The sequence below is a fragment of the Vicugna pacos genome, chromosome 15, assembly GCF_048564905.1.
Source record: "Vicugna pacos chromosome 15, VicPac4, whole genome shotgun sequence".
NCBI lineage: Eukaryota > Metazoa > Chordata > Mammalia > Artiodactyla > Camelidae > Vicugna > Vicugna pacos.
This window is the reverse complement of record NC_133001.1, coordinates 30,856,408-30,882,578: the sequence shown is the minus strand read 5'-3', so window position 1 is coordinate 30,882,578 and position 26,171 is coordinate 30,856,408. Positions and strand designations below refer to the sequence as shown.

The window sequence follows — 26,171 nt, the reverse complement described above, 5'->3', positions numbered from 1 at the left end:
GTGGGGTTTTATTTTAATAAAGGCCAACCAGTGCCCTCAAAAATGGGGGTCTAACTTAGAGGTACCTTCACATGGCCCCTGGAACCACAGCAAACAGGACCCTCTCGCTTCCCATGGGGAGGGTGGCATTCCTCCAGAGCAGCTCTGTAGAAAGGGGTGGGGGCCAGCTGTGTCCTCTCCTGCAGCTGTTTCAGTGCCATGGCCCTGTGGAAATCACTGTGAAATTCATTCTCCACATCTCCCAGAGCTGGGCCAGGTGGCTACTGGCTGGAGTGGCTGGTCCCATCCAACAAGAGGCTCTGTGAGCCAAGGAAATACGTCCACCCACCTCCGTTCAGCATGGGGCTCCCCCCGCATCCCGCCCTCCTGGGCCAACAAGTGCTTTTTGTCCCAAATCAACTCATGCCTTCTCACGAGAAGACTTTTCTTTACTCAGGAAGCACCCAGCCCTTGCATGTCTGCAGGTTCACTCAGGACTGTTGGGCTCTGGAAGTTGGTCGTGGCTGGATTCTGCCACCTGAGGCCTGGGACAGAGCTGGCTACAAGTAAGGGAGGCAAGGAAAGCTGCAGATTCACTCATCCCTGAGAATGACAGCTGGCGGGGGCTCTCCCTGCAGCGGGGAACTCAGCCTTTTTATTAGCTGCCCGGAGGTGCAGGAGCAGGGGTTTGGCCGAGGAAGTAGGGAAAGGCCCAGAATGAGCGCACTGTCCTCCGCCAAGGACACAGCACTGTTGACGTGGGAGAGATGGGCGCAGCCTCTGGATGGAGTCCACGATGAGGAGGAAATGGTTTTCACTGAAAAACAAAGTTGAAAAACAGTTTACTGAAGGGAAGAGAAAGAGGAAAGGGGGGAGGGAGGAAAACCACCTCAAACTGTCTGATCATCAAAATCACCTCGTTGGTTAAAAATACAGATTCCAAAACTCGTTCCAAGTCAATAAAGTATTATTCTTGGTAGCTCTGGGTTACTTTTCCTTGTGGCTTAAAAATGTAGATCCCTTGTCAATGATACCACAATAAAGCTGGAGAATAAATTAAGCTACACGTAAAATCAGTTGAAGAATTAAAATCAATTGCACAGCAAGATGTTTTTCAGAAGGGACTGAGTGGATGTTGAGGAACGTGAATTAAATCATCACCTTTCTAAACTTGACATCAATATTTGAACTTGAAAAGTTAATAATATAATCAGCTTTGGTTTTTTAGTTAAGGAAAATCTGGATATAAAATAAGAATCAATCTTTTAAAAATGCAGATTTCAACTTACGTGGCTTGGAAGACCCCTGGGTGGATGGATAGCATGAGTGAGGGGAAGCCGTATCTTATGGAATCGACAGTTATGTTTCTAATTTTATAATTAGCTGAGGGCAGGAGGGAGAAAAGGAGATGCAATGGGATCTGGGAAAAAAGATCCTAAAAACCGTTTCTCTCCAACCAGTCGTGGTCTTCCCTGGATGACTGTTTCATTCCTTCTTTCTTTCTCACTCGCTTCCTGCTGAATGGTCTCCACTCACCTTCCCATCTCTTCCTGCCACCTGAATAGTGGAAGGCTGAATATGCAAAATGTTCACGTCTCAAGCCCTGGAATCTGTCCATGCCACCATATATAGGACTTGGCATGTGTGAGTAAATGAAGGATCTTGAGACGGGGAGATTATCTTGAGTTATTTGAGTTGGTCTAATGGAATCACAGGGGTTCTTTAAGAGGGAGACAGGAGATCAAAGAGTAGAAGGTGATGGGATGACAGAAGCAGAGATCAGAGTGATGCTCTTTGAAGACGGAGGAAGGGGCCACAAGCCAAAGAGCAAAGGCCGCCACTAGAGGCTGAAGAAGGCAAGGAGATAGATTCTCCCCTGGAGCCTCCGGAGGAACTAGCCCTGCTAACAGCTTGACGTCAGCCCAGTGAGACTGATTTTGGACTCTGGACCTCTAGAACTGACAGAATAAAGTTGTATTGTTTAAGTTACTCCATTTGTGGTGATTTGTTACACAGCAGTAAGAAAGTCAGACACCTCCTGACCTCTGCCCCATGCACCCCACCACCCAGCCCTCTTGGCAATGTTGGATATTTCCCACACTGCTCTTTCTTAAATCTTGTGTCGGCCCACTCCCCTGGTGGTCCTCCCGCCTCTCAGATCCTCTTCCTCTGTCCCCTCCTAACACTCTCCTACCCCACCTCCAATGTGGTCGTGTGCTCCAGGGTTCTCTTCTGAACCCCACCTCCTCTCATTCTCTACTTTCTAGGAGTGTCATGTCCCAGGGGTGACCCCAAATCAAGGCCATGTGCTCCACACCCTCATATCCAACTGATGAGTGGGCCTCCTGCTCCCTCCACAGCAAATCAGTATCTCCATCTGAAGTGCATTTTCCACCTTCCCCACCTTTAGAAATCTGGCTCACCTGTTCATCCCTCAAGGTCCAGCTCAAATGTTACTTCCTCCGGGAAGTCTTCCCTGTCTGTCAGGCCATACGCTTGTCTTTAACAAAAAAATTTTTTTTAATTTTTAAACTTTACTTTTTAGAGCAGTTTTAGGTTCACAGCAAAACGAAACAGAAAGTACATAAATTTCCCAAGCAGCACTTATTTTTCATAGGCTATCGTGTGACCAGCTTTTATCGGTGTTATCTTATTTAGTTTACTTAACAAATCTGTGTGGTAGGGATACATTGTCTTTCCTTCCTTCTTTCCTTTTTTTGGTCCAGGTTTACTGACGTATAACTGACAAATAAAAATTGCATTTATTTAAGACGTACAGCATGATATTTTGATATATGTATGTGTAGTGAAATGATTACCACAACCAAGCTAATTGACACAACTGTCACGCCACGTATTACCTCTTTTTCTTCATGAAAACAATTAAAAGCTATTCTTTTAGCAAGTTTCAAGTATATAATATAATATTAACTACAGTGACTGTGCTGTACAGTAGATGTCCAGAACTTACTCATACTGCGTATCTGAAACTTGGAACACTTTGACCAACACGTCCCCATTTCCTTCCACCTTCCAGCTCCTGGTAACCACCAATCCATCCTCTGCTTCTGTGAGCTGGACATTTTAAACTTCCAGATACAAGTGAGATCACACAGAACTTGTCCTTCGGGGTTTGGCTTATTTTACTCAGCATGATGTCCTCCATGTCGCCCACGTTGTTGGAAATGACAAGATTTCCTTGCCATATGCTTGTTAGCTGTGCCCATCGGTTGGCCCCAAGGGATTGTGAGACCCTTAGGAGCAGAGATCAGCCTTAGACACTCAGCACCCAGCACAGTGGGATGGCTGGAGTTCTAGAACACTCTGCCTCCCTGCAGCCTTGATATCAACACCTGACCAGGTGGTAGAAACCGGCCCCAGTCCCTCTGCTTTTCTCTTGCCTTCTGGCTCAGAGTAGGCTGCCACAGCAAGGTCCCCAAAGGTGTATGACAACAGGTGTCTAGTGTCCTATCTGGTGCCTGTGGCCCAGTGGGGGCTCACAAATGGTAACCTCCCTTCTCTGACGGGGACCCTGCTAGCCTTTTGGCCTCTGGAGGGAGTCAAGGTGGTTTTATAGTCCTTCTAGGTATTGTGTTTCTGTTCCTATTGTCTCCTCAGAGGGTTTATTAGCACCATCTAGCATAACTGTCCCAGGTTTCCCAGCCGTGCTCTGCTAAAAGAAGCCAAAGACTGGGTTTCTAGCTCTGCTTGGTCCAGAGAATTGATGGGACGGTGACATCCTGGTGGGCTAGCCAAGGGGAGGCAGTGGGGACGAAGAAAAGTGACCTAAAGGGGAGAGTGAGCAGAGGGAGACAGAGTTAGGGCTATTTGGGCCAGCTGTCCCTCCTGCCCAGAAATTCTCCTTCCTGAACAAAATCTTGGAGGTTCTGGTATGTAAAATAATAGCAACAACAATAATTTTTTAAAATCGTTTTGCCCTTGGTATATAAGTAGGTGCATGATGACTCAAGAAAAAGTTAAAAATTCAGATAAGAAAACCCAAATAAAAGCAAGGGGAAAAGAGGGAATCTAAAATTATCTCACAACCAGTCAATGTTTTGGTGCATATCCTTCAAACATTTTTAGTGAATTGACGTATTTTCAAAATCAGATTTTTTTCTATATTTATCAGCTTTTAATTTTTCTGTTCACTGTGCTATAAACTTATTTCTAGGTTATTAACTGTTCTTCAACAACATCATCTTTTAAAGGCGGCATTGCGTCTTATTTTCTGGATGGGTCATAATTTACTTAACCAGTCCCCTCTTATTGGACATTTAGGTTGCTTCCAGTTTTTCAGGCTTGTAAATACACAGTGAAGAACAACCCGGTAGCTAAGTCTTTACACGTGTTGCATGTATGCCCCTAGAATAAGTCTCAGGAATCAACTCTCTGTATTAAAGCATGCTAGGTTTTGTTTCCATCCCTGAGCAGACCCCGGGGAAGACCAGGTGTTTCTGAAGGTCTTGGCGCTGAGCCTTGCACGCCACCCACCTGGCCCCCAAGTCTGCATGTTCCACGTGCTCCAAACCATCCTCCTCTCTTCTCCCAACCTTGCCCCCAGGCTGTGCGCTCACCTGAGAGAATGAATTACACCTCCTAGCCGGACATGAGACCGTTTGTCTTATGCTCTGGAATTCTGAGGAGATAAAATCTGGGCAGAGCACATTTATGTATTTAATGTACTTCTTGGCGGGCTAGCCCCAGCCCTTGGAGATCACCTTTCTCCAGACTGAGGTTAAGAGTTTACAGGGAGGAGGAGCAGATCAAGAGGTGCAGAGCAAGCAGCTCCAGGGCTCACCCCATGAGGGCCCGAGGGGGGACCACGTTCTCCCCACTCGGCCCCCAGGCTCACCCCAGCCCCAGTTCCAGCCTCCCAAATCCTGCCTCCCAACCTGGGGCGCAGGAAATGCCAAGGGTCCCTCATATAGTTGAGCTGGCTGCCAGGATTCCGCTCTTCAGAGAAGGAACTGGGTTCTCCCCCGCTCCCACTCTGGGGCCGGCCCAGACACTTCCACAAGGCTTCTCTCTGGTTTCTGGAGCCCTGCTCAGGCCTTTAGTTTGTCTGAGTGCATACAGTGATCCCCTCTCTGGGGCTCTATCCTTGTTTCAGGCTCAGTGCCCCCCGAGGGCCCTCAAAGATCCAGGGTTCTCTTGTGCTCAGATAGCCAGGACACCCGTCCTAACCCCACCTACCATCTGACCGGTGTATCACATCTTTGACTTTCTTCAAATTTGGTGTCTCCCCACTTTGTGTGAGGAGCACGGGGCTCCCAAACCCCATCAGATCACCAGAGGGGCTCTGTAAATGAGCAGGGTCCAGGGCCTCCCACTGGAGACCCAGACTCTACAGGTCTGGTGAGGTGCCCTGGAAGCTGCACCTTCACAAAGGGTGGTCCTCCTGGCTCTACCCACCAAGCTGTCTCTGTGTCCTTCATCTCCACTGAGGTGGGGAGGCAGGGCATTTGGTCCCTCAGTCAAGCAGGCCCAAGGTCAGGGGAGAAATGAGAAACCAGCGGGCTGCAAGGCTGCTTCCTCAGGTAACCTAAGTTCAGGAGCTTTGGCAGCCAACCAGGCCTCTCCTGGCAGGGGGATTTGGCCAGGGGCGACCTGAGCAGCTGCACAAAGCCACCCTCATAGCCTCTCTGGCCATGAGTCCCCAGGCGCTCGCTTGCCCGGGACGCACAGGCAAGCCTCTGTCAGCCGGGCCTGCAGGAGGCTGTGGCCGGGAGAATCAAAGCAGCCGTCCTCTGGTGCTGCGGACACTTCCCCTAGAAGGCTCTGGAAACAGCACACCGGGTGTGAGACGGGGACTCTGTGGGCCAGAGGTGGGTCTCTGCAGACAGAGGCCCACACACGGCCCCTCCTGTTCTAATGCCACACCCTGCCTAAGCCCCGGGTCCTCCCTGTCAGCCCAGAGGACTCAGGTTGGCCAAATCCCTTCAGGCTGCTGCCCCTCCCCTGCCCCCAGGCAGGAAGCTGGGCCCCCTTCTTTCTCCACCAGGGCCTTGTGGGACCCCTAGGACTGAGGAAGGCGTGTGATGAGCCAGAGGTCCCTGTAGGACGTGCGGACCCCTCAGATGCCCTACTTTGTTTCAGATTCTTGACAATAAAAACAACGTATTAAATGTTTGTTCAACAAAACTCATCCTCTAGCTCAGCCAGTGGCAACTCCATGCCCTCAGTTGCTCAAGCCAAAAGCTTGGCATTCTCCTTGAGTCTTTTCTCTTAGACTCCATGCCCAATCCATCAGAGGAGCCTGTCAGCTGGATTCCAACTTATTCCAGAACCCAACCACCTCTCACCAGTTCTGGTCTGACATCTCTTGCCCAAATAATTTCAACAGCCTTCTACCTGGTGTCACTGCTCCATGGAACAGCCAGGGGACAAAGCTAGGTGGTGATGGAGGCCATAGCGCTAACCCTTCTGTGCGTTAAGGACCCTCCTGTCCAGATTTCATCTTGGCTGGTCTTTCTTACCAAGAAAAGCAGTTTTGTAGTCATACACAAAATGAGAGACCTTTTGTATACCTGTGCAAAGTATCACACATCCCCCAGATTCTTCTTCAGCTCTCTTGTCCAAGCCAGGGTTTGCGAAATCTACCATCCTCACAGAGACTCCTCCCCAGCTTGGAGACTTTGAGCCGTGAGCAAGAGCAAGAAACTCAGCAATCTGGGGGTGCCTCCATGTTGCTGAAACCAAGGCCAGTGGAGCCCCAACATTGCAAGGCCCTGCTTGGAATGTGCTGTGAGATGATTCTGCAATAGATATGATGATGCAACAGCTGTGCATGAATGACATGGCAAAGCTGGGCCCCTTCCTTCTGGGGTCCAGAAGAGAGAGCTCCTTCTAGGAGCTTAAATCAGGACTCATCTTTCTGTGAGACCCCAAGCTCCGTGCTGGGTGATGTGGGTAGAAACAGGTTTTTCCTGGGACTCTGTAGTGTGGCTGTGTGCCTGTGTGTGATGACACATCTTGCCCCGCATCCCCCGCAGCTCCTCCAACCTGGAGGTGACAGTAACCAGGCTCAGCCTCTCCCCGCCAGTCCTCTGACCCCAGCCCCACTTCGCATCAAGGCCGAGTCCTGCAGTGGGCCTCAGAGGGGAGCTCCCCCAGGGCTGCTTTTATTCCTTTTTAATTAAAAATTTTTTTCTTATTCATTTAAAAAAAATTGAAGTATAGTCCGTTTACAATATTACGTCAGTTTCTGGTGTACAGCATGGTTCAGTCATACATGTACATATGTATTTTCTTTTTGCTTAATCTGGTTTTCCAAGCCAGCACCACTAACTGGACTCACTGGCTCTAGCTGAGTAGCCCCACATCAGGGCTCAGAGGAGCCAGGCCACCTTGTCCAAGTGAGGACTTGAGGCTCAGAGAGGAGAAGGCCCCAAGCCCATGTGGCCCAGCAGGTCCACGGCAGAAGGGGGATCAGAAGCCAGAGCCACTTTCCAGCGCAGGCCAGGCCTGCTGAGAAAGGGGTCGGGCAGGGAAACAGGGAAGAACTGGCGGCTCTCAGGCTGGGGTGCAGCTCTCCTCACCTCCAGCTTCTCCCTGAAGGCTGCTCACATCCACTCCCTGTCAGCTGAGCCCCTCTGTTTTCATGAGCCCCCAGGTCCTGCCAGGGGCCTCCCTCTTCTGCTGCTTTGCGTCCATCCCTACAGCTCCCTCCCTCTCTTGGCTGCTGCCTTTGCAGGCTCCAGGCAGAGCTGGAGGGAGAGGGGTCTGTGCCGGGCTTGGCCAGTCTCACTTCCAGCCAGTCAGGCTGCCCTCTCCTTGACAGGCTTCCTAGAAGGCACCCCTCCACCCTTCCCATCCCCACCCCCACCCCTGCTTCCCCTCAGCCCTGACTCAGCCCATAAATTACCTGGGGATGGCTGCTGACTCAGCCAGGAAGCCCAGACCCCCTCCTCCCCATCCCCAGGCCTCAACCCCACAGCTGGCTCTCATTCCAGAATGCTTGGTCCCCTCCCCTCAGGAAATTCCTGGAAAATATCAGGCTTCTTCGAGGGAGATCTCCTAACCACAGCCGCAGCAGGGAAGGGAGCCACTGCGGCCTCATCCATCATCCTGCCTCCCAGCCCTCCTCCCCCAGCCCATGTGTCTTTGTGGGGCTGAGCTGAGCAGTGGAGATGTCGGTCTTCATCAAGTGACAGGCACCTGGCCGTGGCAGGACCGCAGAGGAGGGAGGAGAAGCCAGAGTGGGGTGGGGCAATCAAGGCAGGCTGCTAGGAGTTGGGACTAGTCCTGGGTCAGGAAGGACGGTGAAGTTGATAAGTGGAGAGCTGGGAAGGATGCTCCAGGCCCAGGGAATGAATGGCCTGAGCAAAGGCACAGAGGTGGGAGACAGCCCAGGACCTATGTGGGTTCGGGAGGCAGCTGGAGAACAATCAGGCTGAAAGGGTAGCCTGGCAGGGCAACCTGGGCAGATGAAGCCAGGGCCAGAGCCAGGGCCAGGGCCAGGCTGAGGACTTTGTGGTGGATCTCTGGGGCTCAGGAGCATAGGAATGGGGATGGTGGTAGCCCAGCGATGGTTGAGGAGATGAGTCTGGGAAGAGGTTGACTCTTGACCAGCAAGCCCCAGGGAACACTGGTCTCTGCCACATCCAGGGACCTCCTTGGGCTCCCCAGGCCTGCTCAGGGCTGGGGGGTCGGGCAGGGCCTCTGCATCATCACACTCCAGTCAGACGACAGAGGCAGGACTCCTGCCCTCAAGGAACCCAGACTGAAGGTCATGGCCATGGCATCAGGGAGCACCCAGTCTAAGGGAGAGACAGACATCCCAGGCCCTTGCTCCTTCCTCTGGACTCGAGTTCCCCTTGAATCCCTTCCTTGGAAACTCTATTAGTCTGTGACGGAAAGCCAAGTCCAGTCTGCAGATAAAACACCTCTTTTTTTTTTTTTTTTTGGCTGCTTCCCCTCAGACAATAACAACTCTTTAAAGTACAAAAATTCCTGCCCAACTTCCCCCCAGGAAGGATGGCTGGGTGATGTGGATGTAACCATAGTAACAGAGTCACTGAGAGAAACAAAGTAAGCTGGCAGACATACCAGGGTACTTTGATGGGAAGCTGTCCTGAGGCCCCCAGACCCCAGGGATGGGACACAAAGCCAAGGAACTGTGGGAAGGGGGTCTGCTGAGTTTCTAACATTTAGTCACTTTTCCTGGGAATAGCAAGCCTGCAGGGCATGGCGGGGAGTCAGGAAGATGTGGGATCCAAGACAGAAAAAGGTGGGACGGAGCCAGCCAGAGGAATCAAAAAAAAAAAAAAAAAGAGGGAAAGACAAGGAGAGGCAGAGTGACACAAAGAGGAAATTCCTTGAAAGCAAGGACTGGGTCTCAGTTCATCCTGTATCCTCAGCCCTAAAGCTGGGGAAACTTCTTAATAAAGTGTGCCCCACCCCATCCCCTACCCGGGAAGGTGTTCCTCATCCAGGCTAAACTAAGTACTTCCACAGGCACATCTGTCAAAGCCCTAAAACATTATATTGCCATTCTTGCATTGCCTGTTGGGCCAACCCGCCCCACTCTGGACCCCCAGCTTTGTTCACTGTCGCATCAAAACACCTGGGCTTGGGGCAGCTCCTCCCCTCACTGTCTGTTCAAGATCAGAAAGAAAGAGGGAAAAACTGTGGGCAGGAGGAGACCACACAGACCCACCATGGGATCTGGCCTTGAGAGAGGCTCCAGGGCCCTTGCCTCAGGGGCCTGTCCTGTTCCTGAAGCTTGAGGGGGTGAAGGACAGCCAGGGAGCGGAGGGGGTTGCGGGGGAAAGGGCAGCCAGGGAGGGGCTGGGTTGGGCTGGCTGACCCTGCCTCTACGGAGGTACGAGGTCCGGACAGGCTGGAGAGGTTAACCTCTGTGGGCCCCAACCCCTGAGAGGCACTGGGTCTACTGGCAGGGCTGGCCTGATCAGGGCAGGAGGGGGGCATCCTGCTTCATTGTTACTGGCTCAGTTGCATTTCCAGAAATTCTTCCCTCCAGTAAGAAAAGGAAAGAGAAGCCTGGGTAGCCTCTTGGGCTGCCGGGAAAGGGGTGGGCAAGTGGGAACCAGAGTTCCCAGAGCTCTCATGGGCCAGGCTGAAGCACTGGGGCCTCTTGCCTGGGCCAAAGGGTCGGCTGAGCCCTGGGACAGACACTGGGCCCCAGCCAGAGGTATCAGAAAAACTGATCAGTAGAACCGCAGCTCGCCACGTCCATGCCAGCCAGGCTGTGTTTGTGGCTGCACGACAGAGGCAGGAAGAAAGAAGGCCTGGTTATCACTGGGCTTTTAAAATTCTGCGACTAGGGGACATCAAAGCTTATATTCGATCCAGAGTAGTTATTTGCCCCCTCCCCTTTTCAGTGTCTAGCTCTATACTAGATCTTGATGAGGAGACACAGGAGGAATTAGTATTATTGCTGTTGTTACTCTCCCAGAATTCCCCCTAGTGTGTTCTGCACAGCACCAGCCTACAGGAGTAGTCTTTGATAAAACAGGCAGGTTTGCAGAACTCAGCACATCAGTTACCCACTTAAAGACTCCCAGGGCACAATGCAAATATTAAAGTCTCAAAGAAATCTGAAGAGACCCAATTAACTTTGTTTAAACCAGTGTTTCTCCAGCTTATTTGACCATGGAATACTTTTTGCATGCAACACCATGAAGCAGAGTTCCCAGAAACACATTCTGGGGAAAGCTGCATTGAAGCTTTTGATGCGTGATTTTCTAACTTTGTTCCAGCCATGGTGACCCAGGGGTGATCTAAGGCAAAAAGGGGAAATGAGCCAACTGGGCTCTGGGTCTCCATCCCAACCCAATTCAACCCGCAGGTCCTGTATTCTGCCTGAATTGGCTTTCCAACAATACATTTTTATTTGACAAAAGGGCTCTGCTGTTAAAACCAAGTCTGAAAGCTATTGTTTTATAGTTTTTCATGAAAATCTGAAGAAAAAGAAAGAAATAGGCAGAACTGGTTGGGGGCGGGGGATTTAGAATTATAAATAGTGAAATTTAAAAGGCATTGGGTTAAACAGGACAGGGACTCAGTGTCTGAGGAAATCAACTAGTGTGTAAATCTCAGAGTGCCCTGAACAAGTATTTCTAACTCCATTTTACAGATGAAGAAAGTGGGACAGGAGGAGTTGAGCTACCTGCCCAGGACTCTAACCAGATACCTGACTGGGTATCTTGCCATCCTTCTCCGGTACCAGGGTCAGGAGAAGGGCTCCTACCCTCTGGAGGCTCCGAGTTTCAAGGAGGAGGTAAAATTTGCTCACCAAAGAATGGCAAATGAAAGTCTAAGATCCACTGTAGAAACCAAGGTACTGTGGTTAGGGCTGAGGGGCTCAGAAGAAAGGGATTTTAGGAGCAAGGGGACCCAAAAGCCTTCTTTTCAAGATCTGGAATTGCCCAGATGGCCCAGAACCTAGCATGATTCTGCTATGTGAAAGCTCACATCTGTCTTCAGTTCTAGAGATTTCTTAGCCATTGTCTCTCTGAGTAGTGACTCTCATTCTTTCCGACCTCGCTTCCTGGAATTCTGCATGGCATAGGTTGGACCAGCTCATTCTGTTCTCCTCACCTCTCACTCTTCCTCATTTACCACTTATTTACCAACTTGTGCTGCATTTGGGGGGAATTCTCAGATACCCTTTTTCAGCTCTGTTTCCCCACTGAGTTTGAAATTTCAATGATTATTCTTTTTCTTTTCTTTATTTTATTTTTGTCTTTGGGGAGGGAGGTAAGTAGACTTATTTATTTATTTACTTTAATGGAGGTACTGGGGATTGAACCCAGGACCTCAAGCATGCTAAGCATGCACTCTACCACTGAGCTATGCCCATGCACCTCCATTCTTTTTCTTTCAGAAGTTCTACATTCTGGCTTTTGAAACTCAAAATCCAAGAATTCTAGCCTATTCTCTGAGCCACTGCTGGAGTGGACGAGGTCAGGCTTCCCACCTAGCATCCTGGGTCTGCCGCGTCCAGCCCCCAGCGGCCTCCTGAGGTCACCTTCACTAGTCCGCAGGCCATGGAACACTCACATCCTCTTTATGTGCCTCAGAGCCAGTTAGCTCCAGGAAGTGGGTGGAGCTAAGGAGTACAAGAAAATATTGGGGGGAAAGACTAGTTAATATATAAAAAAATATTATCCCACCATATATCCCACTTACAAGGTAGATAGTACTGTTACCATAATCACGATGGTCATTGTTGTTCTTCTCCCTTTCCGCCTAAGGTAGAATGTCCCCGTCCCTCTCCAAACCCTTGGTTTCCTCACCTGAGGCTGTACAAAGCAGCTGCATTTGAAATTTGACTCTTTTTTTCATCAGTCTTTGAAGCTCCTCCTCCCCTTTCTCCGTTTCCTTTTCCTGGTCCAATTGAAGGATCTAGGCTGGCAGAGGCCTGGGTCCTGATAACAGCGGAACAATGACAACAGAAGTCCCTGAGCGAGGGCGTGGGAACCAGCCGAGCTTATGGAGAGAAGGACCGGAAAAGGGGAGGGGGAGACCCGACAGCTGGACAGGCAGACACGTCCGCCCCAGCCTTGCCCTGGAAGCTCTGCTTGGTGGTGGGTGGAAACCAGGCTGTTGCTCTTGGATGGTCCCTCCTGGGCCATTCATTCATTCAGCGGCTATTTACTGGACACCTACTAGGTAGCAGGCCCTGTGCCAGGAACAACCCTGCCCCTCGGGACTGTCCCTTCAACACGGCAAAAAATATGCAGGACCGTGGCTTCTGGGCTCACACCACAGTCCTGCGCAGCAGGAAGGGTTCTGACTGACAACCCTCTTGACTAATCAGAAGCTCAGAAAGGTGCCCTGCGTTCTGCAAGGGCACACAGCAGGATGGCCTTCACGCCCCCTTCCGCCCCCTGTCCTAGGAGACTGAAATCGTCTGGACATCTTGCCTGAAGGCAGCTAAGAGAGATTGATTTGCCACATTTTGTGGCCTCCCATGTGCTGAGGGAACAGCTCTTACTGTGAACCTTTGTGCTGGAAGCTCTGTCTGGCAATCTTCCTCCCTACCACGGAGTTACTTTTTTTTTTTAAGGTATGCCCCAAATTCACCATGGAAATTGCCCAACTTTCAAGTAAAAAGCCCATTGGGAACCTTTTCCACTTTGCCAAAGTGGAGAAAAGGTCTGAAACGTTTGGTGAGCAATTTTTCTTGGAAACAGCCAGCTGCAAGCTTCTTAATCCGCCTACACAAGCTGGCAGCTGGGTTTCCACTGGACCCAGTCTTTTTCTGCTTGTCTGGACTTAACAGGGTGTGGAAAGCAGACCCCAGAAATTCCTGATTGCTTCTTGGAAGAGCAAGCCCTTAAAAAGACTCGGGGCTTTTCCTTCTCAAGCTCTGATGACACTTGACATCATCACCAGGGCCTGCTCAAGGCCAGTGCATCCCAGAGCAAGGACATCACGTGCCTACCCAGAATGCACATGTCAAGGATCCTGCCCCCGTACGTGATGCACACACATCCTGCACACGTACGCACCACACCTGGCTATTGTGATGTCCACTATATACAACAGGCATGCTGCACATACTCCACACACCACTGACCTAGAACACAAACTACTTCTGTGCCCTCGAGACACGATTACCGCATTTCACACACGTTCATGCCACACTTACACTACACAAACCTGCCTTGTGCACCAACATGTGTTATACACGTACACCACATTCACAAACACACACATTGACGTACATTCACACAAATACACACACATATCACAGACATACTCTATTTTCCGATTAAAGTTCTCAAGATTTTCGTTTCCATTTAAACCCAGTCATGTAACTCATCAACTCCCTTTGGCCTGTCTTTTTCTTTTCTTGACAATTTTTATGGATTTTTTTGTTTCAGGAAAAAAAAACAAAAACTAACAAAGCAATAACAACAAAACTTTCCTTCTTATTAGCTATAAATAAATGCAGCTGGGCATACATTTTTCAAAATGCCAGAAAGACAAATGGACCAAGAACTCAGATGTGCGAGTGTTTACCCTCCCCCTTCTTCCTCATGAACCTGTGGCTGTGCCTTTGTGTATACAAGGCCAAGTGGTGGATGCTTGAAGATACCTGCCTTCCTTCTAGACATTTGGCCCTGGAGGAACACACAGAAGACTCGTCACAAGGACTGGGAGAACCTCTCTTCATGGAAGGTTGGTCCTTGCCCTCACCCTTCTGCCCATTGTTAAAAGTACAGTGTTAGGAAAACTGAAGGTAGAAGGTGTGTGTGCCACACCCACCTCAGGAGGCAGATATCACTACTGGATCACAGCATCTGCCCCTCCCAGGCTGGACTTGGTGTCACAATCCTCTACCTAACCTTACCAGCTAGTCAGGGCTGACAGGTGAACTGGGAACTGTTTGAGATCCCACAGAGCCCAACCCCCTCAGTTTATGGGTGAGGAAACAGAGGCTCAAAGACAGGGAGTGACCTGTGTGAGGTCACACAGCACCATTCAAGGTGCTCAGCTCGGGGCTCCACAGGTGTGGCCGGTGCAGGCGCTGAGGGAGGAGGGGCCAGGCTAGGCCTCCCGAGACACACTGAGCCCTGTTTCCTTGCTGTCTTGGATGCAGCATCCCTGGCCCTCCACCTCCGGGCCTCTGACCTTCAGGATCAAGGCAGGGGAATGGAAGGCCTTCTGGGGTTCATGGATGTCAACCCTCTACAGTGCTCTTCCCTCCTCCCCGAAGCCTTCCCTGCCCCACCATGTTTGATACCCACCCCACTGCAGCTAAGCTGGAAATGCCCCTTCTGACAGCCACGCCTTGGCCACTGCTGTGCCTCTGCCCTTCCACCTCCCCCTGCTTCCCGCCCATCCTTTTACATCCATCACAGATGTCACCCTGCCTTCCCCAAAGCACACATGTGCCTCACTCAAAATCACCAAAACTGTGTTTCTGGGCTTTTCCCACAACCCTGATCAGGTCACTTGCTGTTGTCATGAGGGTGAATGAACGGTGTCTGGGTTCTACCTCCTCAGTGCAGTGGGCTTTGGGCTTCTAATAACAAGAGTTCTCCTCTCCAAGAAGCAAACTCCTCCCTCCCACAGCGGCTCCCAGACAGCTCAGACCTGCTGTGGGAACTTCTGCTCGCCCGCCCTGAAAGCCCCCTGGCCTGCCCCGGCTCCTGGCATGTTGTAAGTGCTGAGGACATATCGACTGATGGGCCACCCTGGGATGCGTAGGTGACAGGGTCCTGCCCTCCAAGGGTTCCTAGTCAGTCCTACTCCCCTGGACTGCGCCCTAGGCTGGACACAGGAGGGCTCCCGTGGACCGGTTGCCTGGCCTCCAGACACTTCCTCTTTGAGCAGTCCTGTCCCTGAGGGCAACAGCTGCAGCAGGCGGCACTAATGGGGGACATTGAAGAGGCAGCTCCTCCCGGGAGGGCCTGTCACAGAGCCAGCTGGACACAGCGCCCCCACCTGTGCTGCCTGTCCAGCCTGGGGCGGGCATTGCGGCTGCCAGGGACATTTTTTCCCTGGTGGCGGGATACAGCTGCTTGGAGAGCGATGGGGGAGAGCGGGAGAGGCGGAGGGAGTGTGGGCCCCAGCATTTGAGTCCCATCACACTCAGACAGACAGATGCTGACACAGACAGATGTGCTATCACACTGGATCATCACACACCCACACAGATGCCCCCACCCAATTACAAACCACACAATGACATGGCCACTTCCACCGGGAGCTTGGGCAAAGCCAACACTGGGAGAGGCTGGGATGGTTTCGGACAATGAGGAAGAAAATACAGCCGCCAAAGGCAGAACAGGAAAAACTCTGCCTTTACCAGTGGGAAAAGCCTAGGTTTCTATTGCTTCCAGCCTAGCTCAAACCCGAGACTTTAAGAACTGTCTTTAGTTTCTCTGGACCACAGAGCCCAAAGCCCAGAGCTCAGCCTAGTTAGCTTCACAAGCAGCCCCATGAAGCACATGGTGGGGAAACATTGCATTGGGACCCAGGAGGTCTGGGTCTCCAGGTTCAGCCAGGACCAGCCAGGCGACTGTGGAGCAGTCCTTTGATTTTTCCACTTCCTTGTCTCTGTACAAAGGGCCACTCCAATGTGTTTTCAGCCTGGAAATTTTGTAAAAGGGGATTGGGGCAAGGTGAGATAAGGGGACAGTGAGGAATGGAAGCTTAGAAAGCGGGACCCTCTGTCTAGTCTGGGAATCGTGGCGCACGCCATAGGTGACCCCTTGAAGTCTTCCTAGAGAAAGGAAAAGACAGGTGGGGATGGAAGGGAGGCCAGGCCCTCCCTCCACTGGGCTAAGAAGCCACTTCCTAGGACAGCGTTCCCTTCCCCCACCCTCACAAGCCTGGCCTGGGTGAGCAGTCCCATCGGTGCCTCCAGCAGGCATGCCCCTGTCTGAGAACCAGACTCTGAGGCCCATGACGATGATTCAGTGAGATAACATGTGGAAGGGGCTTAGGTGTGCACCTGGCATAGTAAGGCTGGCCATCCTCATCGGTGGTTCCTTACACCTACTAGTGTACTGCTCTCTTGGACTTCCAGGGACTTGTGTGTCCCATCCAAAGCTGAGATTTCCTCTGGGCTCCCTCTCCTGTACCAGTCCCCCTGTGGATAAGTCAGAGATGGTAGACCCCCGTCCTGGACCAGTCTCCCTGGGGTCCTGAACTGTGGTTCAAGCTCTGGGCTGGGTTCCAGAGGCCCTCCTGGCATCATCCTTGGCCCTACAAGCTCTCAGCCTCATTGAAGTACTTGATGGGCCGTGTCTTCTCTCTCAGGACCCAACCACATTTACAGATATTCCTGCTTTTTCATGATCTGCTGGACAGGGGATATGTTTTCAGCCCTTCAAAATGTGGTGCTGAGATCTATAACATTTGGTTTCTTCATCAATGTACAACTGAGTTATTTTTTACATCTATACAATGCTTCCTATGCACTTTGAATCCTTTTCAAAAACTATTATTCAGTATAACCCCCACATTTTATGTTAGCTTAAAATGAGGTTTGCTACACTTTCACCAAGGAAGAGTTTATGAGGGAAGTGCTAACGATCCAAAGAATTTTGCGAACTGTTTTTTATATTTACTATATTTTGAACACAATTCCGGATTATTCAAAAGAGAGCTGCATTATTTTCTTTCTTTTTGGGTAAATTAAAAAAAATTTCAGTATAAGTGTATGTTAGAGACAGCAAAATGCAAAGTTACTCAGTTTGATGAGATTTTACATACACACTTATTTAACCATGACCCAGATCAAGGTAGGGAACATTTTCAATACTCCAAAAGGTTCCCTCATCTCCTTCCTAGTCGATACCGCCCTTCCCCCATAGGCTACCATTCTGACCTCAATTATTTTAGATTGATTTTGCTTGTATTAGATTTGCATCTAAATGGATTCATCCAGCATATATACCCTTCTGTATCTGGCGTCATGTTTTTTGAGGTCCATCCATGTAGTTACATGAATCAGTAGTTCATTCTATTTAAATGCTGTGTAAATTTCCAACTTATAACTGTACAACAGTATGTTTATCTATTTTTCTGTCGACATATATTTAGAAATGCAGACAAAACCACAAGGCAATACCTTTACACATTTCCTAGAAAAGCCAGAAATGCAACACGCTGACCAATACTGAGTGCTGGTGAAGTTGGCGGGCCGTGTGGAGCTCCACAAAGTGGTGGGGGCAGAGTTGGTTGGAACAATCACTGTTTAGCTGCACCAACTCAGGATGCACACACAGCTATCCTTTGACCCAGAAATTCCATCTTGGGTACCTGCCCAAGAGAAAGGCGTGCTTATACCTGCCAAAAGACATGTACCAGAATGTTCATGGCAGCTTTGTTGATAATTCCATCATTGTGTAAATGGCTGCCAAGTTCTCCATTGTGTGAACGTACCAATCTCCCATTGCCCAGTATCAGTTCTAACCAAGGCTGAGATAAGCATCCTTAGGAACACACCTTGTATGAACTTAACAATTGTTTCCTTAGGATCAATCCCCAGAAATGGATTGCTGAGTCAGAAGGTATGTACATCTTTTGGGTTTGAGACCCATATTGCTAAGCTGTCTTCAGAAAGGATACATCAATTCTCCCGACACAGATCACACGTGCCTGTGGTTGTAAGACAGTCACAAACCCCACAGTCACTCCCTGTTTAAATGTGCCATGGAGCCCCAGGCTTTCCTGGTTCCTGGCGGTGAAAGGAAGGAAGGAAGGAAGGTTTGGGGTAAACACACTGGAAGCACAATCACCACAGCCCTCAGAGCCAGGCACTGGGGCCTCAGGGCCACCACCTTCCTTCCACCTGCTGTGGCCAGAGTGTCTGCTGGTGCCGGTGGCCTCCCACAGGCAGAGCACAGGAAGTGGTGGCTGCCGCACATCAATGACCAGCTGCACTGGCCCAGGAGTGCTGATGCAGGCCAGTCCAACATGGGAACATCAGCGGGTGAGCAAAACACCCAGCACTTCCTCCTCCTCAGCCCTTCAGCTGGGCACTGGTCTCCCTCTGAACTTCTTCCAGATTTCCCTTCCCCAGATGCCCCGAGGGTGTCCTGATGTTCAAGCAGGCAGCGCTGTGTGAAGGGGCATGGGGGAGGAAGTCAGACTGGCCCAAGGGTTAAAGGTTTTTCCTCCTCTCTTCTTTGAGATCAGAGCCAGGTCTACCTGATACAATGCGAAGAACCCTAAGAAGTCCCCAACTTGGCCAGCAGGAGTGCCCGAAATGCCTGCCTTGTACTCCTGCCTTTGTGTTCGAAGCTGCTCCACCTGCCCATCCACCCAGAGCAGCAGAATCAGCAGGACGGAGGGAAGTTACGAGACCCCTTCCTCCTAGCGGGAAAGGGGAAGGAAGGTGGCAGGAAGCCTGCTTCCCCAAAGTCACAATTCAGCTGCCAACTGTGTGGGTCAAGTCAGCTATTCCAGCCATTTCATCCCAGTCAAGTCCTTTCTCCATGCTGGGAGAAGACCCAGCACTCAGTCTTCCCCAGGATCTTTCCTGCCAAGGGTCTGGCTTCTGCCAACCTACTCCCAGCAGGGCAGGGACTGGGTGTCCGCAGGAGACAGGGCTAATAATATGTGGCTCTCAGAGGCCAGGCTCAGGGTAGAGGCCAAGGGAAGGGAGGAGACAGGCTGAGCAGCCCCTACTCTGGCCTTCCTTCTCTGTCCAGCTCAGGCTCCTAAGCTCCCCCCAACCTCTGTCTGCTCTGAGCCCCTGCAGCCAGGATGGTTTGTGCCCTGACCAGCTTCCTTCTGGTCGCAGAGCCACACGCGTCTGGAGCCAGGAGCTCTCGGAGTTCTCGGAGGCCAGGTTAGGTTCCTCGAAGCAGAGCCTGAAATGGCCATCCCTGTGAAAATGGTGAATTGCAGGGGTACTTTTGGGAGCAGGGCAGTGAGGGAAGCAGGGTGGGGCAGGGGAGAACCAAGGCAAGGATGTGGCCTCTAGCTGAAGCCTGATCCCATGTTGCTCCAGAGAAGACTTAGAACACAGCGCTGGCCCAGCCTATGTTGTCCTGGGTCAGTCATTGGCTGTGGGCTGAGGGTGGAGGGGTGGGTACCTAGGAGGTGCCTGCCAGGACAGTTCTTCAAAGAAGGGGGCACAGTGAGCCTTAGTGGGCAAGTCTCACAGCGGCTGGTAAAAGAATCTGGGTGAGTAGCCACTGCACTCTCCCCACTCCAGGCGGGGAGCCCACACGCGAGCAGCCAGGCACCCGCCCCCAGACTCACCTCAGCCAATCCTCTGCAGCCCCATCTGGAAAGCACAAGAGCCTCGTCTCCAGATGAGCACAAGGGGGCCCAGGGAACAGGGGATGAAGGAGCAGCGGAGCCAGGGCCAAACAGCGTGCCCTTATTTCTGGAACAGGGGCCTCTAACCGGGAGGCAAAGACCTGGGCCTCCCCTGGAATTTCATGCTGGCTGTGGACTGTGCACGTGCCGGAGTTTAGGGAGAGAAAATCCCCAAGTGTCATGGAGTCTGAAAGGCAAGGAAACGAACTGTGATTGTCTCTCCTCACCTGGTTGTTCCCACAGACACGTCACCAACCAAGTGGATGTGACAGAGACTCTGGGCTCAGGAAATGCCTGGAGCTAGGCAGGTTCCCCACAGCCACGCACTCTGTGCCCTCCTCCCAGGCTTGTAGGGGTGCCGGGCTGGCCTGGAGTCTCAGGAGAAGGTGCTTCCTGTCTTCATCATGGGCTGGGGCTGGGCTGGGGCTCTAGGCCTGAACCCTTCAAGCTGCCAGAAGACAGTACCCAGACCAGGCCACCATCTGCACATCCGACACGTCTGTGCATATTAGAAAAAGGCACCCTTGTGGGGGGAGACACACTACAAAAGACACTCCCTCTAAGCAGTGAACTTCAGGAAGTGCCCCTTCCTGAGGGTGGGCCAGCCGGCCTCCCCAGCGCTGCATAGCTCTGTAGGATCTCCTCCCCGCTCAACCAGTCAGCACCAGGGGACAAATCGCCTCCCTCCCTGGGCCCCCAGAAACCGAGACCTGTTTCCAGGGTGAGAGAGGGAGCAGGAAAAGGCTGGAGTGGATGCCTAGGGCTCTGGAATCTGAACTAGGGCAGAGCTGGGGCAGCATCTCAATGAAGCTGCAGACAGATTCTGGGCCTCGAGCCAACTGTGCACCAGACCTGTGAGGGGGACCCCGGCCGTGCCAGGAAGGTGGGGCTGCTCAAGTCAGGGCGGGGGTGTACACATGTCCATGGAGGTACCCTAAAGGCAGCAGAGGCTGAGGGACATGAGGGTCCGGGAGGCACAAGCCTGAACCTCCATTCAACACGGTGACACCCACTGAGCCCTGCCAGGAGCGGGAGGCATCTAGATATGCGTCTGAGGGGGCGCGCATCTCGTGCCCTGTCCTCAACAACAGCCTGCTGTGCAGACTGCGGGAGATGTCCGTGGAGGGGTCCTCCATCAGGTCCAGTTCCGTGGACCTCAGTCCCTCAATCCTGCCTGCCCGAGAGAATCACCTGAGCCTTAAAGCAATACAATCGCCGGGTCCCACCGGGATTCCATAACTCTAGGGTAAGGTCATGCTCTTACTCATTTATTTGTAGGCTCTGGGGTTATTCTACTGTGCAGCCAGCCAGGGCAGAGAACTACTGAATTGATCATTCACTCCAAGAGAGGCTTTCCTTTCCAGAAACGGCTCTGAGATCAATCGGGTTTGGGAAATGCCTTCTATTCTGTCTCCTCTTGGTGATTCATAGGACATGCTGACATATCAAAGAATTTCCCAAGTGAAAAAAATTCTTTGCCCTGGAAACTTGTTCTTCTTGGCAGCGGCGGCGGTGGTGGTGGTGTGCCCACGTGTGCAATACTGTCCTTATTTTATAAATGGGACTCCAAGAGTTTAAGGGACTTGCCCAGTGTGGTCACCACGGTCAGTGGCAGAGTGCCGACTCAGACCCAGGGCTCTCTCTGCTTCGCACATTGACCCCACTCAACACTCCCCAAATTTCTCTAGAAACAGGGCTCTCGGCAACTCCTCCTGGGAGTCAGATGGCCCAGGTGGGGCTGTGGCAAAACGCTCACACAGCTCCCCCTCCCAGCTGGCCTCCTGTCTCTCCCAGCAGTCAGGCCCCAGTCCTGCTGGAGGCCACGGAGCTCCTGCATAGAGCCAACGTGGCAGACCTGTCCTCCCCGCGGGGGCGCGACTGCCTTCCCTGGGCCCAGATCCTCTCCACCCAGTTCGGTGCAGGCTCACAATCCTCCCAGCTCTCTGTCTCCCCTGAGGGCAGGGAGGAAGGCAGCTGGTTTCTAAATTTTCTTCCTGCAGGTCCTCATCATCACGGCTTTCCTAGCACTATGAAGCGAGCCGTTCTTCCCAGCGCAAGGTGGAACTGAAGGCACTTCAGCCGAAGGGGAAGGGGAAGAACTGAAGGCCAAGGCTCGGGAGAGAGTTCCTGGAGGTTACGTGACCATCTTTAAGTAGGGGTGTAGGTCCTGCAAAGCTCCGAAACTCAGGCTGCTCTCCTGACACCCGCCAGGTCCCCTCTCCAAGCTCCCCAGGCTGGGGCAGGAAGTGGTTCCCCCTTCCAAAAGAATTTCAAAGAAATGCCCCTGTGCCCCAGGTCGCTGCATTCCTTCAGCAAAAGGGAGCTGCCAGAGCTGGTGAAACCCGAGTCCTGTGGTGCAGGCTGGACCGGAAGCACGTCTGAGATCTCAGAACCTGCACCAAGGCAGGGAAAAGTCTCTTAGAGTGTGTTCATTTTTTTTTTCCTGGCTAAATCTAATTAAGACAAGGTCCTAGCTTCCTCTGAGTCTGCTGCAGGTCATCAGGCAGTTTCTAAGAAGGACTGTGAAAACTCTCTGGCTTCCCCACAGCAATACTCACTCAGAATGTGTCCTGTTCTCTCTGGAGTCTTATTTCAGCAACAAGTCAATGTCTTCCCATAAGGGGTGTGAATGATAAGCTTCTGTTTCCCAGTGAAGTTTAGGAGCTAAACTTCCCTCTCACCAGTGCACCACCCCCTCCTCCACACACAAAGTAGACTCTACATCCACCTAACAACTCTTTCTTATTCCCTAAATAACCCAGCCCAAAGGAAGAAAGACAGGTGGTCAGAATCAGAGAGGTGTAAGAAGAAACCAGGGGGCCAAATACAGTGAGAGTGAGCAAGGCGCAGGCAGAGCAATAACTCATCGTCTAGAGAGGCAGGCTGGCGGCACCTGGGAAGTCCACTTGGGGATCAAAGTGGCTAAGCAAGGATAGTCTTAGATGACTCCAAGGTAAGCCCAGCTGGCTAGCACCCCAGCATCCAGGAGGGCTGGCACCTTGACTTGACTTGGCAGAATAATCATGTACATGCTTCTCTATGTACTTGATGTTTATTTAATCTTCCCAACAATTCTATAATAGCCCCATTTTACAGATGAAGTAACTGAGGCACAGAGAGAGTAGGTAACTTGCCTAGAGTCATACAATCAGTATGTCGGAGAGCCCAGATTTGAACCCGGCAATCTGGCTTCAGAGTCTAAGCACCAAACCACCACATCGCAGCTCACACCCGTTACTGGATGTTCAAGTTGCTGTGGCTGTACAATCCCCAAACTTAGTGGCTTAAAACATCGTCAACCATCTGTTTAGCTCATGAGTCTACAATCTGGGCAGGGCATGGTAAGAAAGGTTAGGTTCTGCTGGGGCATCTTATCTGAGGACAGGAGGGCCCACGGGCAAGATGATCCACTCACATGGTTAGCAAGTGCGAAACAGCTGCTGGCTGGGAGATCAGGCCAGATCGAGACCTGGGACTGTGCTCTTTTCTGTGCGGGACTCTCCACGGGCTGCTTGGCCTTCCTCGCAGCATGGTGGCTGGGTTCCAAGAGTGAGACCCCCAAGAGACAGGAAATGGAAACTGACAGTTTTTTAAAGCTTAGGCCCAGAAACTGGCAGGGCATCATTTTTGCCATATTCTGTTGGTTGAAGCAGTGATGTATCCCAGGTTCAAGGGAAAGGGGTCTAATGGAAGGAGTATTAGAATTTGGGACTGTGTTTTTAAACTGCTACATGGGGCCTGGGGTTCAGAAGAAGTCCTGGATCTCAGGAATGAGGGAGTTACCGCTCACTGCTACCTTTTGCTCAGGGCTGAGCAGAGGGAAGTAAGTCTCCAGTGTGTGCCAGGTTTTGGCCTCACAGGCATTATCTCAATTACCTCAATCGCATGCAGGTTTTCTCACCACTTTAGATGAGTGCTGTGAGCCTCAGAGAGGGCATTAACCTTACCCAAGGTCGGCCAGCTGGTAAGTGGCAGAGCTTTTCTGACTCCAGAGCTGAACCTTGAGCTCTCCTGGGGAACTGCCCACAGATGAGGAGCAGGGCTGGCCCCAGAGGTACAACGAGGTTGTCCGGGAAGAGGACAATGAGCCAAGCTATTACTCCCTACCCGCTCCAGAACCCCCACCAGGTCAGAGAAGGACTCCAAACACTCTGTCTCAAGGCATCCTTTCCCTCCTGTGCCTCCTCCCCGGCTGGGGCATGTACAGACCTTCCTCCTTGGCCCTGCCTCCCAAATTGTGTTTCTCAATTCCGAGCAGTTCCCGAAATCCTCTCTGTACTTCCTTGAAACCTTCCCAGAGGCATTCCCCCAGTTCTACCTGTCTCAGCCATAAGCTGCGACTAATTACCAGCATAAAGCTTTCAAGTCTTTAAATAAACTTTTTGTTTATAATTTTAGATTCACAGAAAAATTCTAAAGATGGTACAGAGAGCTCCCATGTTCTCTATGCCAGTTTCCCCCATTATTATCGCCTTATGTTAGCCTGCTACCTGTCACAATGAGTAGACAAATACTGATATATTACTGTTAGCCGTGTGATATTATGAGCATTATTATTAAAGCATAAGTCCATACTTTCTTCCAATTTCCTTGGTTTTTTGCCCAACATACTTTTTCTTTTCCAGGGACCACATTACATTTAGTTGGCATGTCTCCTTAGGTTCCTCTTGGCTGTGACAGTTTCTCAGACTTGCCTTGTTTTTGATCATCTCGACAGTTTTGAGGAGCACTGGTCAGGGATTTTGTAGACTATTCCACAGTCCGGACTCTGATGCTTTTTCTCATGGTTAGACTGGAGTTATGGGTTTGGGGGAGAAGACCACAGAGGCGAAGTGCCGTCTCGTCACATCACACCCAGGGTACATGCTACCTACGTGACTTACCATTGTCGATGCCGACTTGGCCACCTGGCTGAGGCGGTGTTCATCAGGTTTCTCCACTATCAAGTTCCTCTTTTGTCCTGTTTCCACACTGCACTGTTTGGAAGGAAGCCACTATGTGCAGCCACATTTAAGGAGTGGGGAGCTAAGCTCCTCCTTGAGTGCAAAGTGTCAACTAAATCACTGGGAATTCTGGACTGGAGTTTTGTTTTTCTTCCCCAACTTATTTGTTTTCTTTAATAACCTAATTATTTAATTATTAATTATTTAATCCATTTATGTAAGATGAAAATGTATTTTATACTTTGGCTAATAATCCAACACAATTGTATTTATTTTCTTGCTCAAATTGTTCCAGCTTTGGTCACTGGAGCTCTTTCAGTTGGCTCCTGTGTCCCTTTGACATACTCCCATTTTTTTTATTATTATTATTATTATTATTATTATTATTATTATTATTATTTTGCACTTCTTTACTTTCTGGCACTGCAAGAGGCTCCAGCTTCATCTTTTGTATTTCCTGCCTCCTGTCCTAGAACCAGCCATTTCTTCAAGGAGCCCTGGTTCTTTTTATTGGAGAATGGCATTGGAAACCAAGATCTGGCCACTAAATGAGCCCATTGGTACTGGGGTATCTCAGTTTCTAGGCCTTCTCACCTGATAGAACAAGGAAGTATACATGTGTAGCCTAACCTGTGTGTCTATCCAACTTACCAAATATACACCAATCTATCAATATTTCTATATGTAAACATTTGAATCTATATTAGAGTAAACCTGAGTTCACACTGATGTCTACAGCTCTAATCCATGAGCACAAGGATCATACTAGCCTTCTCCCTTCGCTTGTCTGTAACCTTCCACCTCCTACTCCCACAGTGAGAAATCTGGCTCCCACTGTCCACCATCCATTTACTTAGTGGTCCAATTCCAGTATGCACGCGTAGGGGTTTCCGAATGTTATCTCATACCCTACGGGAAACTGCTTCATCAACCAGCATACAGTGCTTATGCAGTTTCTTTTGCCTTTAGTCTTACAGACACTACTCATTTCCAAAGTTATCTAAATCGAAACTTCCCCCCACCCCCCACTTGAGCGAAGTTGTTTCATACATTTGTAATACAGATAGGTTTGTCATAGTCTGCATTCCATCCTGGGATCTCCTGGCCTCTTAAATGATTTTTTTTTAATGTATATACCTTAAGATTCACTCTGTGCTGTAAAGTTTTATGGGTTTCAAAAAATGCAGTGTCGTGTATCTATCATTAAAATATCATACAGAACAATTTCACCCTCTTAAAGAACACCCTGAACTTCACCCAGTCAACCTCTCCCCGACCCTCAAGAAGCCTTCAATTTTAAAGCACATTTAAGTGTTTTTTCACAGTCTCTTTCATGCACATCACCTTATTGAATCTGCAAAGCAGGCTGGGAAGAGCATAAGCAGCACACTTACTTTTTGGAGGAGGAGACTGAAGCTCAGCAGCATTAACGGGCTTGCCTATGGCCACATGGCTAGTGTGCGCACACTCGAGGCTGACCCTGCTGCTTTA

General features: G+C 50.7%; 2 long non-coding RNA genes across 2 annotated transcripts in view; one reads left to right on the top strand and one right to left on the bottom strand.

The window, feature by feature from the left end:
• Nucleotides 1–24,931, top strand: part of LOC116283524 (uncharacterized) — a 191,029-nt gene extending 166,098 nt beyond the window's left edge. The window contains exons 4-6 of the long non-coding RNA XR_012059078.1: nucleotides 11,081–11,224; nucleotides 13,891–14,133; nucleotides 21,738–24,931. This is a non-coding gene — a long non-coding RNA (uncharacterized lncRNA). The remainder of the gene's footprint in view (nucleotides 1–11,080; nucleotides 11,225–13,890; nucleotides 14,134–21,737) is intronic.
• On the bottom strand, nucleotides 11,837–14,269 carry LOC140685724 (uncharacterized). Its single transcript, XR_012059080.1, has 3 exons — nucleotides 14,221–14,269; nucleotides 12,243–12,374; nucleotides 11,837–12,055 (listed from the first exon to the last, which is right to left on the bottom strand). It is a non-coding gene; the product is annotated as an uncharacterized lncRNA (long non-coding RNA).
• Nucleotides 24,932–26,171: the final 1,240 nt, after the last annotated feature.